Source organism: Benincasa hispida, chromosome 1, assembly GCF_009727055.1.
Source record: "Benincasa hispida cultivar B227 chromosome 1, ASM972705v1, whole genome shotgun sequence".
Lineage (NCBI taxonomy): Eukaryota > Viridiplantae > Streptophyta > Magnoliopsida > Cucurbitales > Cucurbitaceae > Benincasa > Benincasa hispida.
The window spans coordinates 88,822,294-88,837,372 of NC_052349.1; positions in this window are offsets into that span (position 1 = coordinate 88,822,294).

Here is a 15,079-nt window from a genome sequence, read left to right on the forward strand (position 1 = left end):
GTTAGTAGTGGATTGAGACGAAATTTGTTGAAGGATACATTGAGTTCTTTTTCATTTGATACTTTTGTCATTGTAATCATTAGCCTTGATTTGTTAGTCAGGCATTGTTGACTTTTTTTTTTTGTAGGTTTGGCTTCATGTTGTGGGGATAGACGTAAAACCATTTTTTCACCATTTTTTGTAAGCAACAACTGTGTTGAATTTGTCCCGCCACTTGATTCTGTATGTTTGAAAAAGACAAAAGATTCCATTTGATCCTGTGGTTGAGTAATTCTAGCAAAAGATATATGCCAAATGAAAATAATTTGAAAAATGTAGGGTTAAGTCAAAAGAATTCGAGAAAATATTATTTGAAAAGTATTTAAAACTTTCAAGAATTTGGTATGGTAGGATAACCTCATTAAGGCCAAATATATCCCACCAATCATTAAACTATAATCGAAAATTTTGAATACATGTCAAACATTATGAACTAGGAATGATTAATATTGTTAACTAAAACATATTGTACCAAGCATTTTGATAATCGATGCATGAATAAGTTTGTGGAAGAAATTGATGAGAAAATTATTTTTTGATAAATACTTTGATTCCATTTGGTAGGAGTTAGAACACGAAGAATCCTAACTTTTGAAAGACAATTCTATTGGGGTCATCTTTGTTTCTATTATGAGTGATTTCAATTGAGTCAGTATCAACAAGAATAAATTCATAGAATAAACAAGTTTTCTTGTGGATGATTTGGAATAAAATGTAAATTTGATGGAAATGTTTTTTGGATTGTTTCAGGAATAAAGTTACCCAGGAATTTTGGCTCAAGAGTTGTAATATGTGAAGTTTGGATTTTATTATGGTAAGAGGTAGATGAAGATGATCGATAATTGAAGGTTTTGTTTGAGGTTATAACTTCTGAAGTTTGAGAGTTTGTATTTGTAATGGTTTGAACATAAATAGTTGGAGGAGTGGATGACTCCTGAGTTTTGATAGGAGAAGAGTTGATTGTCAAGGAAGAAGGCCTTGAAATGATGGATGATCCCAAAATTTGAAATTTATTTGATCACGATATTGTTTGAGAATTTTACCTTTTCGATCCTCCATTGCTTGTGGTGATTCTCTTGAGAAATTGAAACGCTTGAGAGTATGAGGCTTTGGTTTGTAGAGGTGTTGATCGTTGTTGTTGTTCTTGATCACGATCATTCTTTTCTTCTTTCTTGCAAGTATAATTCATTTTTTCTTTCTTTCTCTCTTTCACTCTCTTTTTCACCTTTTCCTTGAAGAAATTCTCTTGTGAGGTAAACAAGAAGGGAGTTTGTACTTCCTTTTATAGCGTCAATTTTGAAGTCAAAACAAGAAAGTATTACTTGCCATCGGGCAAAAATTTGTCGAGGGACCAAATTTTTAACATCCTTTTGTAAAACAACTGTAGTTGCTTTGCAATCAACGTGTATTGAAAAGTTTTTGTTGATTAAATCACTTTAGAATTTGTTTCTACATAAAATAATTGATAAAATCTCCCTTTCTATGGTTGAATAATTTTTTTGAGATCCTAGCCAGATACCCGAATGATATCTAACTAGTTGTTCTTAATCATGATGGACTGTTTGAAGATTCTACTATATCCTATATCTGATGCATCTATTTCTACAATGAATTATGCATGTGAATTAATGATTGATAAACATGGAAGACTCTTGACTAGACCTTTGATGATTTTAATGATGCATGTACGTTGATGAGTCCATGGAGAGGGAGTTTTCCTACTTCTTTGATATAAAGGTTCACATGTTTATTTCAAATTTGGAATAAAGTCTTATATATAATTCAAACAACCAAATCTTTGTAATAGATTTTTATTGATGATCTCATATGGAAACTTGTTAGTAAATTCTATCGATTTTTGGATTGGTTTTATCTTCCCTTGAAAAATATTGTATCCTAATTACCTTAATTTTTTGTTGAAATAGTTTTATTTTAGATAGAGAAACAACTAAGCCTTTTTTAAAAAAATTATTTTATAAAATATTTTTAATGTTTAAAATGTTGTTCTATGGATTTTGAAAAGATTAAAACATCATCAATATAAACAACTGTGAATTCTTGATATGAGTTTAAAATGTCATTCATAATATTTTGAAATTCAGAAGGAGTATTTTTTAGTTCAAATGGCATTACATTCCATACGTATTGTCCAAATGAAATATTGAATATTTTTTTAGACTTATCTTTTTCAACAATTTGAATTTGCCACAATCCAGATTTCATATCAAATTTTGAGAAGACTAAGACATTTTGTATTTGATTTTTTAAGTTCTTTTTGTTTGGTACGGGATAACATATCCATTCTAAAAGAGAATTTAAAGGTTTTTAATTGATTACAAGATGAAGCATTCCTCGTACAATTTCTGTTTGATTATTAGCATAAAAAGTTACACAGCTCCAGGGTGATTTACTAGGTCGTATGCATCATTTTTCTAAAAGTTCTTGAATTTCTTTATGACAATGTTTTAATAGTTCAGGATTCATCTGTACAGGTCTTGCTTTGGTAGGAATTTTTTTATTCATGAAAACTTTTAATATATGGTAGACTAATAGTGTGCTACTTTCTTTCCCATAAGGCATTAGGAATAGAAACACATATTTCTTTTTCAATTAATTCTTTGAATTGATTAACTTGTTTTGAATATAAGGATCATCTAGTTGTTTTTCAATTCTTTTATGATTTATTTCTTCTTTTAGAAATTATATTTGTTGTGTCTTTCTTTGAGTAGAATTAACCGTTTTAAATATTGAGGAATGTTGAATAGAATGTATTGTCTTAGTAGATATGAGATTTACAAATTTAAAAGTAATATTTTGATCTAATTTTTTTTTTAATTATTCCTTTCTCATTTACTGAGAATGGATAAAGTTGGGATAGGAATGGAATTCCTAATATTATTTCTTCATCTAAGTCCTTAACTGATATAAATGTATTTTTAAAACAATATCCTTAATTGGAAATATGTACATTTGAGAGTTTGTCACGAATTTTTAATCATTGACCATTGGCCCCATGTAATTTTTCTGAGGTTTTTTCAAAGTATTTGGTAGGTATTAAATCTTCTTATATACAGTTTTGATTAGCTCCTGAGTCGATTAAAACCTTAGAAGTTAAATGGTATTTTTTATTTATGACAAGATTATTCATAGAGTATCATTTTTTCATTGAACTTTACTGATAAGATTGATGAAAGATTCATGAGAAATTTCATTGGCTTTGTTATAAATTTCAATGTTTTCAGAAATGGAAAATTGATCAATTATTTGTTGAGTTTGAAGTAATAAGAGATCAAATTTAATTTGAGAGTTTTCTTTTTCAATGTTAGACATTTCTTCTTTCATTGTATTTATTTCTCTTTGAAGGTCATAAATAGTTATTGGTTTTGTTTTAGGTTCGAAGTGAGAAAATATATATATTTAAGATTGTAAGATTGGAAACTTTGTTGTTTAGGTTCTTCTATAACAAAGTCTTTAAGTTTATCAAAATATTATTTTTTAATTTTTGGATCTTCAATTTGACAAATGACTTCAAAAAGAATTTCTTGGTCTCTTCAAATGACATTTATAGTTTTATTACATGTACATATTTCTATTTGATTGTCACTAGAGGATAATGATGTTTCAGAATAAGAATTATCAATATTTTCTTGGATTTTAAAATTTTGGTCATAAGAAAATTCTTCATTGTTGTATGATGAAGAGGAAGGATGTGAGGGTGTTAATAAATTTAATAATTGAGTCTTTATGTCTTCTTCTATTTCTAAGTTATTAATTTTCCCTTTCATAAGATAGTTGGGAGCTATGTGTCCTTTTTGTCTACATTAATAACAAGTAATTTCTTTTCTCTTCTTTATAGTTTTATAATTTTTACATATTCTTTTTGGTTTTGATTTATAATTTTTTTTGTTTTGGTTATTTTGAAAATATCTTTGCGTTCTATAGGGATTTCTGTAAAATTTTCTTCTAAATTTCTTAGGACGTTTTCGTGCTGATGGGGCCTATACTTTCTCATAACTATATTGAGCACAAAAAGATCAAAGTTTGTGCTTTTTCTTATGAAATTCATTTTTTATTTTTGCCTTTAATTTAAGGTCTGTGCATTAGGCTAATCCTTCATTGTTGATAATTAATTAGTTCACCGTAGGTTAGATTATCAAAAGGAATTGTACCTTGATAAGTTTGTCTTATTGTTTGGCGTACCTTTTCAGCAAATAATTTTGGTAATCCTGAAAGGAATTTTTCTTTCCAATATTGATTATTGCAGTCTCTTCGGGTGTAAACTTTACTTAAGAAAACATCTTTATACCATCTGAAATCTCAAAGTTTTCGACAGGTAAGGTTCGAAAGAATTTCAAAACTTCGTTCTTGGAATTGAACGGATTCTCCAATAAAGTTGTTGGTAATGGTGTAAATCAAAGTTGCAACAGCATATTGTGTTTGATTTATTCTTCAGCCACTTTGTTCAACTTTAATGCCAGTTATTATTTTTGTTTTATCACTTGAGGATACATAATTATCCCGCCATCCTTTTAAATTTTTAGTGAATCCGAAAATTAACATTTGAGTAATTTGGTGGTCTATTTTTTTGTGTATCTTATAAGCAGTGACGACTAGATTATCTCATGCATTAAATTTAGAATTTCATGTTCAGCCATGTCATCTATATTCTATTCGTAGATGTCATTTCTTGTATATTGAGCTCTGGGTTAATTGATGTCTCTCATCATATTGTATGTCAGGGAGAGATAGTCTGGTATAATAATTTCTTAATTTTGGATATCTAGGATTTGTTATCTTTTGAAGAGTGAGATTCTGAAATTGTTCTTCCAGGTTATTATCAAAATTCTATTCTAGTTCATGTATGTCTGAATGATTTTCACCAGGAGTTTTATTTATAGTATTAACTTTTGATGTTTATGTATTTAATCTTTTTGATGAATTTAGATTTAAGTTTTTTAATTGAAGGTTAAATTTGTCTAAAATATTATTGGATTATTTACTTTAAAAATTAATTATTTTTAAATCTAAAATTTTAAAATGTCTAAATAAAGGTTTTGTTTTATCAATTGGTTTAGCTTCTATTTTTTCCACTTGGTTGGATATTGTATGTAAAATTTTATTGGCATAAATATTTTGTAATTGTATATTTTTAATATTTTTTAATATTGGTACTTTTGTTTCAATTTCAGGTACGTCAATTATTTTGAAATGAGAAGCTATTACTTCTTGTCATTATTATTTTGAAACTTAATTTCTTTTAAAAGAGGATATGTAGAAGTCATGTATATTTTAGGATTTGTAGTCTCCCATGTGGGAGAAGAGGTATTTGTATTAATAGTTTGATAAGAAAGAGATGTAATATTTTGATAATATGTCCTATATTTCATCTAATGGAAGAAAATATTTATTTTTAGTTTTTCCTTTGTTTTGTAATATTCATCATGAATCTCACTTTGTTCGGTTTTGTTAAAGGATTCAAAAAATGTATCTCTTAAGAGTTTATTTTTGTCGGACCAAAATTCTTTATCTAGTGCTATTTTGTTAATTATAAAGGGTTTAGAAATAACATTTAATTGATTAATATTTTGCATATCAGAATGGTTAAAGATAAAGTTGGATACTTATCTTTTGTATAAAAAGATTATAGTATTGTATTATCGAACCGTACTCCTTGAATTTATAGAAGTACTTGGTTGAGAAGGTTCATACGTAGTAGAAAATCTAGGAAGTTTCATTCTTGAAGATTGAAACTGTATTTCTATACTTCCATCTTCATTTTCAATAACTTGGGTTAATTTTAGATTTTCGAACAATGGTTTAAACGCATCTTCTAAATTCTATCTGGGATTATGAGTAACTTAATTCAAAGGTAACATTTTTGGAGTAAAAGTATTTGAATACTCAATGTTAGCTTCCATTAGAAGGGTTTGATTTTTAGGAGAAGTCGTAAGAGCTTTAAGGGATAAATTTGTATGCATTAATTTGTAATGTATTTGAAATATTCCTATATTAGATTCAGTTTTTTGTTCGCAATCCATATTTATAATTTTAATATCAAGCATTAAATATTAAAGTATATTTGGATCACTTAATAAAGTTGAAAAGTTTGGATAACAATTGAAGTAAATTGGTCATCTTTCTAGATTTGATTCAGCTATAGAGAGTACTGAATTTGAAAAGTTTTTATGTCTTTCATCAAGTAATAGTAATAGAATTGAAATATCTAATCTTATCATATAAAGAGGCTTTATGGCAATTGAAATAATCCTATATGAAAAAATTTATATTTTTCTTGGTGTTGAAGAATTGATTATCTTGAGAATAAATGAAAGTTTCTGAGAGTTTTGAGACTAATTGTTTTGTGGTCTTGATTCTATAGTCTTGAAGAAAATCAAATTTTTCTATATGATAAATAGTTTTAATATTTACTTTTGGTATATTACAATTATTGAGGCTTTTTTCTATTTTTGCTATATGAAGCTCTTGACTAGAGTATGGAGAGTTGAAAATCATTTGTATAATCTTCAATTATATTTGAGTTTTTTGTAATATGGGTTTTAGAGAGTATTTTTCCAATTAACTTAGACATTAAAAATTTAAATCTCAAAATCTTATTAAGATTCTAATTATCTATTGTGATGAATAATCAGGATGATAAAATTCTACAACACTAGAACACTAAGCTTACCAACGGTCTTACGATTCTGCTATCGGGAACACAAGTTTTTTTTTTTAGAATAGATGAAATTATTATACAACAATATGGGGGATCCCACAGCCTCGGATCAAGACATCAAAGCAACAAAGCACAAGCAAAGACAGGGGAATAATACGCAAACAAAGCCAACAAGATAAAACCAGAACATAACCAAACATAAATGCAAAAAACCCCTAAACCACCAGGGAGAAAGCCAGAGAAAAGAAACCAAAACCCCACAACTATGGACAACAGCAAAACAGAGAGTAACAACAAGTTCAAAAAGAAGAAAAGCATCCGTAAACACACTAGATAAGACCAAGAAGATCAACCCGCTAGGAAGCAGCTCGAGCACAAATCGTAGAGACCATAAGGTGAAACAAAGCAGACACCGATCTCGGTCGACCTCCATCCAGCCGTCGATTACGCTCCTGCCAGATGTAGTAGATGGAAGCACACCAGAACACACGGAACAACTTACTACACACCCCCTTACCCGACCCCACTTGGCACAACCAACTCAACTCAACTCGACATCTCAACCCGCCACCCGATGCGACAAACCCAACCGACGCAACACATCAGAACACACCTCTCTCCCAAACCCACACTCAAAAAATAAATGATCTGGTGACTCCACACCTCTCCCACACAGAAAACATCCCCTCTTTAACAACACACCCCAGCTCCTCAACCAATCCCGCGTACCCAACCTGTCCCTCATAGCTAACCACACACAGAAGGAGTGACACGAAATACCACCCCCGCCCATAAAATACAAGCGCAAGACACCCTAAGACGACGAGGACACAAACCCTCCTATGCACTATCGATAGAAAACCGACCACTAACACCCAACTCCCAAACCCAATAATCCCCCCCCCCCCACCTAAGGTCTCCATTGTCTTAATAAGACCCCAGACTCAAACAACTCTTAAGACACTGTAGGTCACCTCCAACCTCCCTCACCATCCAAGAACTCCGACAATCGTGCCTTCAAACTACTCCCTGCATCATAAACCATCGTAGACCCATATGAATCCAAAATTATACCCCCCCAGCAACTAAGGATCCCACCAAACAAAATAAGATTGTCCATCGTCGACCATCAAACGAACCAGATACTTGAATCTATCTCTACAACTGATAACGAGCAAAAATGCACGTTATTACAGCAAAAAGATATAAAACAATGAAGGATTGTGACAGTAAAAATATATAAAATCGTGTCCAAAATCATTAAGTTTATAACATTGCGATCGCATGCGTCCATCGCATTAAAGCAGTTAGCTTATATATTTTGTGCAAGAAAATACGTTGGCGCACGACAGAGTTATGATCCAAGGAATTCAGTGTCCGAGCGCATTAAAAGATTGCGACCGCAAGGCTATGCGATCGTATATGTAGAGCCGGCACATCAAGGTGAAAGCTTAATAAATCACGATGGGACAGAAAGTTGATGACGGTCGAATCCAAATTTAGTTGACAAGCCGTTAACGACATATCGTAGTAAGTACACTCAACTTTTTGGTGACAATTATTCGGCGCATCAGACAAGGAATTAATGATATCCCATCAGTGTAATCATTTGAGAGAAAAAGCTCTTCACCTCGAAGCTCTATAAATACCAAAGGCCACCTTCGTTAAAGGGGTTCAGTTTTTCTTCCAGCTGAGCCATATAGAGAGTTCGCCATATAGAAGATAGTTAGCCTTTGTTTATAGTTTTCTTATACTTAGAAGGCGGAGGCGAGAGAAGAGAGAAGACGCTGGAAGATCGTCCTTGTCAGCTCGAGAGAATGCCAAGGAGCGTGGAAAACAGAAAGAGGGTCGACTCTTGCGAAAACAAGAATATTCTTTGAGCAGAGTAGAGAAAAACAGTGTAAAAGCTTTGGGAAGCAAGAAATTGCTACCAGGCTCCCTATCTTTATTTCCCATTGTCATTATATATTTTGATTTCATTTATAGAATGAAACCTGCATTTCTACATCTGTTCACTCTCTTTACATTATGCATGAATAACTAAACTTTTGAATGGGTTGAGAAGTACTTAGCTAGCATGACCTAAGATCTTCATTGCATGCGATCATCTTGTCTTATGTTGCATCCATCACCCCTTTAGAGCTACTCGAAAGAGAGAGTCTAAAGAAAGAACCTATACTTGAGAGAGCTAGGCTAGAATCTAGACTTGAGAAAGTAATATTAGATCCGCATAAGCAAGAGATAGAGATTTAGAGATAAGCTCTGTTTGCTAACATGCATCGCATACACCTTAGAAATAGATTATGGTAGTATGCGGTCGCCTTGTGTATGTGTGTCATTCATCATCGCATAGACAAGAGTAGAGGCTTAGACATAAGTCCTATAGACATCATCGCATATATCGCATGCGTTCTAAACCTAGGAGCTATAGCATTTGCATTGAGAAATGACTTGTTGTATGTGTATGTAGCATGATCACATAACGTGAACACAATCTTATGAAGTGTTAGCTAAACCCCTTCTCAACCCGTTCCCCCACATACTCATTGTATCTTTCATATTATTAACTCTTTTCTCAATTCTGCCGCATAGACTTTATACCTTAAACAACATACCAGTCAACACGTTGTTTTATTTGTCACCGCAAAGAGATCTGAAATCACCGTCGCACACTGTCTCCTTAGTCCCTTGTTCGACCCTGAGATTACCAGGCAACTTAGTAGGGTTTATACTTGGATCTTGCTAAGAAAACGTGCATGCACAACGCATACACCACCACCGCAATTTACACCATTATTCCATCGCATTAACCACGCATCAAGTTTTTCTACAACGCAAGATAGCCCTCAAGCACCAAGACTTCCCAACCTCACTCCGAACAGCCCACAAAGACCACTCATGCAAAACATATGTCTCCACCCACGCCACCCATAATGATCCTGATTTAATTAAGAGAAGCCAGAGCAGCTTTATAATAGTAACCTGATTCCATGAAGCCACGTGTTTCACACCCAACCCCCTCTCTCTCAACGGCAAGCACACCTCATCCCACGCCATCCGTGCACCACCCCGACTCACCGCATTGCCCTTCCATAAATAACTACGTTACAGAAGATCAACCTCATAAGCTGCACACACAGGCAACATGAAGATGTTACACCAAAACACTTGAAAGGACTGTAAAACTAACCTAACAAGCTACAGCCTTCTAGCAAAAAAGAAGGACTGTGCCGCCCAGCTTCTAATATAAGTTGTAATCCTCTATATCAAAGGCGCACAATCCACAGTCCTTAACTGACCAGCTAATAACGGTAACCCCAGATACCTAACAGGAAGCGAACTAAGAGAGAATCACATAAACGCAGCTAGTTCCTCCCCCTCACCAGGCTCCACACCCACAACAAACATGGAACTCTTCCCAACATTTGCAACTAACCCAGACAGCCTTACAAAATCTGCCAAGACCTGCTTCACAAACTCCAAAGAATCTCTCTCAACTACATAGAAAATCATCAAATCGTCTGCAAAAACCAAATGAGTCAGGCCGACACGCTCACACCGATCATGGAACCTAAACCACACAGGAGGTTTATTTAACAACTTGGACAAGACCTCTATCACCATCACAAACAAAAAAGAAGACAACAGATTCCCCTACCTTAACCCCTTCCTACAAGGAAAAAATCCCTAAGGGAACCATTAATCATCACAGAGAACATAGGTGAAGTAACATAAGCCCACACCCAACTAACAAACTGAAGGGGCGTACTTATAGCCAGCAACACACTAAACAAAAAATCCCAATCGACCAAATCGTATGCCTTCTGAAGGTCTATCTTCAACACATAACACGGATTCCCTTTATCCTCCTTGTAGCCCCCCTCAAGCTTCTGACACAATAAAATGTTATTGAAAATCAACCTACCAGAAATAAACACAGATTGGTTACCACTAATGAAAGAAGGCAACCACAACTTCAATCAATCGACTAAAATCTTCGAGATACACTTATACACAACATTGCAACAAGAAATAGGACGAAACTCCTCCATACGTTCAGCTCCCCACCTCTTTAGGATAAGAGTAATAGCAGTAGAATTAACTCCACCAAGCAGGTAATAGAACTAAAACAAGTTCAGCACAATATCATAGAAATCATCCCCAACCACACTCCAAGCAGCTCTATAAAAATCCACTGAAAATCCATCAAGCCCAGGAGCCTTCCCAGACTTCATCGAGAATGAAGCCTTCTGAATCTCATCCCGACTCACTGAGCAACCAAGTGCCTTCACCCCCTCCTCAAACCAGCTGAACTACATAATACCCCCAATCCGGGCAGTAATATCCTTATACCTCATAGGCTGAGACCCCAAACTACTTCGAAAGAAATCTACCGCCATCCCCGCCACCCTGTCATGCATCATCTAGCGAGTCCCCCCCAACATCCACAATCCTAAATAAACCATTACAAATTCGGCGAGAGCGAGTACAATGATGAAAAAATGCGATGTTCATATCACCTAACTCCAGCCACTTCACCCTAGCCTTCTGCCTGAGCATCTAGCCACTAACCAGAATACCTCAGTGGCCTAAGCCGCCTCCGCACATACCAACTCTGAGTGAGGATCTCTCTCCACCTCAGCTTGAGCAGCCTCCATAATCTGCCTAGTCACCCCTACCTCATCAGATAACAAAGAGAAAAACCCGCTTCATTGCCTTCAAATGTCACACAAAGCTAACCATAGGAGACACACTTTGACCTTCTCCATACTGACCTGATTGTGAAACCCAGATTTCCATTTTCCCTACTTAAGCAGTTAATTAAGGGAATTAACTAAGTGTAAGTTAAATCCTATGTTGAAGAGAAGGAAATTTCTAAATGTTGAATAGATTTTCCTTGAATAGTTTAGAGATAAGCTTTTATTAGTAGAATTTGGGTTAGTTTGAAGTCAAAAGGAACCATGTGTTTGGTGTTAATGCATGAGGTGAGGTCTAAAAGAGATTAAGCCAAAAGCCACCATGCATTTGTGAGGTTGGACGTATGTTGGCCAAGGTGTTGGCAAGAGGAATCACCAAGAGTTGCTCATATGTTAAGGCTGTGTGAGCGAGAGCATAAAGAGTGAGATATTGAGCACAAGGCGTTGGGGTAAATGATCGTATAGCTATGAGCAATACGCTAGACGATCGTGTAGCTATAGGTGGCACTAAACGATGGGAAGTGATGCACTAGGCGATAAAGTTACATGATAGGCGATGGCACTGCATGATCGATGTAAGCACTAGACGATAAGCGTAAAAGCTGGATGATAACACTAGATGATAACACTATACGATAGCATTAAGCGTTGAGTAGGCGCTAGACGATGAACGTAGATGCTAGACAATGTGCAGGCGCTAAACAATAGACTACACGATGAGCAGATGCGCTACATGATAGACAGAATGCTATGCGATGGCCGTTGCACGATAGATGCAAGCGCTAGACGATGACACTATGCGATGAGCGAATGTGTTAGACGATAAAGTGTCAGCGATACACGATAGAGCTAAACGATGGGTGCAGCAGCTAAGCAATAGGCTATGCGTGAGATCGTTGAGAACGAGATTATTGAGAGTAAGATGGTTTACTAAACGATTGAGCTACATGATGGGGCGTTGGTACTATGCAATAGACGCAGGCACTAAATGATTACAGCAAGAGACAGCGAGAGATTTATTAGATGATGGATCTAAGCGATAAAATGCAAAAGCTACACGATGGACTAAGCGATGGAGCGGATGGAGCGGTTCTGAGACTTGCGTTACACAATGCTAATGAGCTCATTCGAACAAATAGCTATACCGAGAGGTGGTTAGACTTGAGTTAGTAGGAGTTGGACAAATTAAGATTCATGCAAAGAAAGTCTTATGCATGAAGAAGATAACTTAAGTAGGTGAATGGCATGAAATTAAGTAAATGGCAAAGGAAGTAGGTGGTGGCAAAACATGATGCAAACATTCCAAAAGGATCATTTCCTTTGGCCTATAAATACAACCATAAGATGTCTCTTCAATTCATAAGCCAAATCCTCTTCAAAGAGCGTAAGAAAAAGTGTTAGAAAGTGGATTTGAAGAAGACCATGTGTTGATAATGAAGGGCATGTGTCGGTCCTAAAGTTCCAAGAGAAGGACTTACTGTCGGACAGTGAAGTCTAAAAGTAGCATCAATTTGGGACGAGGAATTCTCCCAGAACACTCGTGCGTTTTGAGTGATTTCAAAGCTATCTAAAAGCTCTGAGAGTCTAGTTTTCAAGGTAGGGCTGCCGGAGAAGAAGCTCTAAGGAATCGAGCTAGAGAGGGAGGAAATGGCAGAAGGGTCGAGCTGTCGGGTAAGCTTGGGCCAGTCTTGATGTTTTGATGATTCTGGCCAAACCACGAGGAGTTATGAGCTAAGAAGGTAAACTTCCTGAGACATTTTAGAGCATGTTTATAAAGTATCTCGGAATAAGGCATAGAATTATGAGTAATCTGAGTTTTAATTTGAATCTGGATCTTAGGGTTCAAAAGGGAGCCCCAGGTGATCAAGGAACTTCTAAAGAGGAAGATTCCTATCCTTACCAAGGTGAGTGATACTTTCCTTTAAGTCTTAAACATATACTTTAGAGTAAATTGTATATGCTTATGATATGAATGAGTAAATAGCATGAAAATGAGAATATATGATCGAGAGGGTTAAAGGGTCAATAGACCTAGTTCCTGAGCCCCAAATGGAACCTCACGGGATGGTCAGGGGATCGAGAAGTCTATTTCTTGAATCTATGGGATGAACCTCGTTTGGGATGGTCAAAGGGCCGACAGGCCAAGCTTCTGAGCCCATAAGCGGGGAGCTATGTGCACATAGGAGACATTAGGAACAAAGGGGAATGCAAAAGAGTAAGCGTTTATGATTTATAACAATTAACTATCTACCGTGCAAGTAGAGTTGAGACAGACTCATTCAAAGCTGAGGTTTGAGTATTAACCTCGTATATATGATATGCTTGTCATGTATGAGTTGAAATAGACTCTAGAATTTGCTTACCACTCATTGAGCTTTGTGAAGTTCATTCTTTTCTTTCATGTTTTCTTTCCAAGTAGTGAAAGGTGAGGAGTTTCCGGGGTGCTGCTAAGGTCAAGGTCTTCTACAGCCATAGTTATACTTCCGGGGTTTTAGAGTTGTTGATGTAAACTTTGTAGCTAAGTCTTGGAGTTGTATAAACATTACATTGTTGTAATAAAATTAGCCTAATTAAATTAGTTGTTGTTTATCTCCTTGACTTAAGGTTTACTGAATATAGTAAGGTAAAGATGGACAGTAGGTATCACAAAAGGGTGGTATTTGCGGTCCCTCACGCCTCTCCTCGAGCTCAGGAGGCGGGCTCGGGGCAGGGTGTGACACTAATAGTATTAATAAAATCATCAGCCTCTGCTCAATGAGAAAAATAGAGAAAGTAAGAGGCGGCCTACTCCTCGTCTCTCCTGTAAAAACCAGAAGAGGGCTATGATCAGAAATTCCCCACTGACCAACCCTAATCTTCGAATACAGAAAAGCTATTTTCCATGCCTCAATAGACAAACAGTGATCCAACCAACGTAAGATACCATTCCCCTGAACACAAGATTTACCAAAGTGCTATTCAATAAAATTAATTAACAAAACTTGATTGTTATCACGAATAATACTTAGAATAATGTTATGACAAAGGCTAATAAAATCTTTCATGCTAATTTAATTGAACTAATATTCTATATATATATATATCCAACAATCTAATCAAGAATAAAATATCATCCTTTTAGATAAATATATAATGTTCTAACCAATTAAATCATATATATAAATTAACTTTTCTTAATGGGATCAATAAAAAATAAAAGATATCTATAAGATTTCAAAATTTTTTCTCAAATAAGGACTCTAAAGAGACCAAGAAATGGATTTTTTTTCTTATATAAGCTTAAATATGATAATATTTTTTAATTAATATACATACATACATACATATATATATATATTTAAGAAACACTAAAAAAGAATTTTTTTTTTTTTTTTTTGTCAAATATGAATATGGTTCGCGAAAAATCATAATGATTATCGTTTCACTTTCAAAACATTCTCATTTTGTTTTCACACTTGCTTTTTTCTTTTTCTTTTTCCTTTTTTTTTTCTTCTCATCTTGATAAGGGACTTCACAGCTTTATTTTATTATCCCTTTCATCTCATATATATTTTCCATTTTTAACATCACTTTTGACCCACATACTCATTCTCTCTCTATTATTTCCACTTGATTTTTCTTTTCTAAATGTGGGTTTGCCATAAGTGCTTCATAAAATTTTATTTTT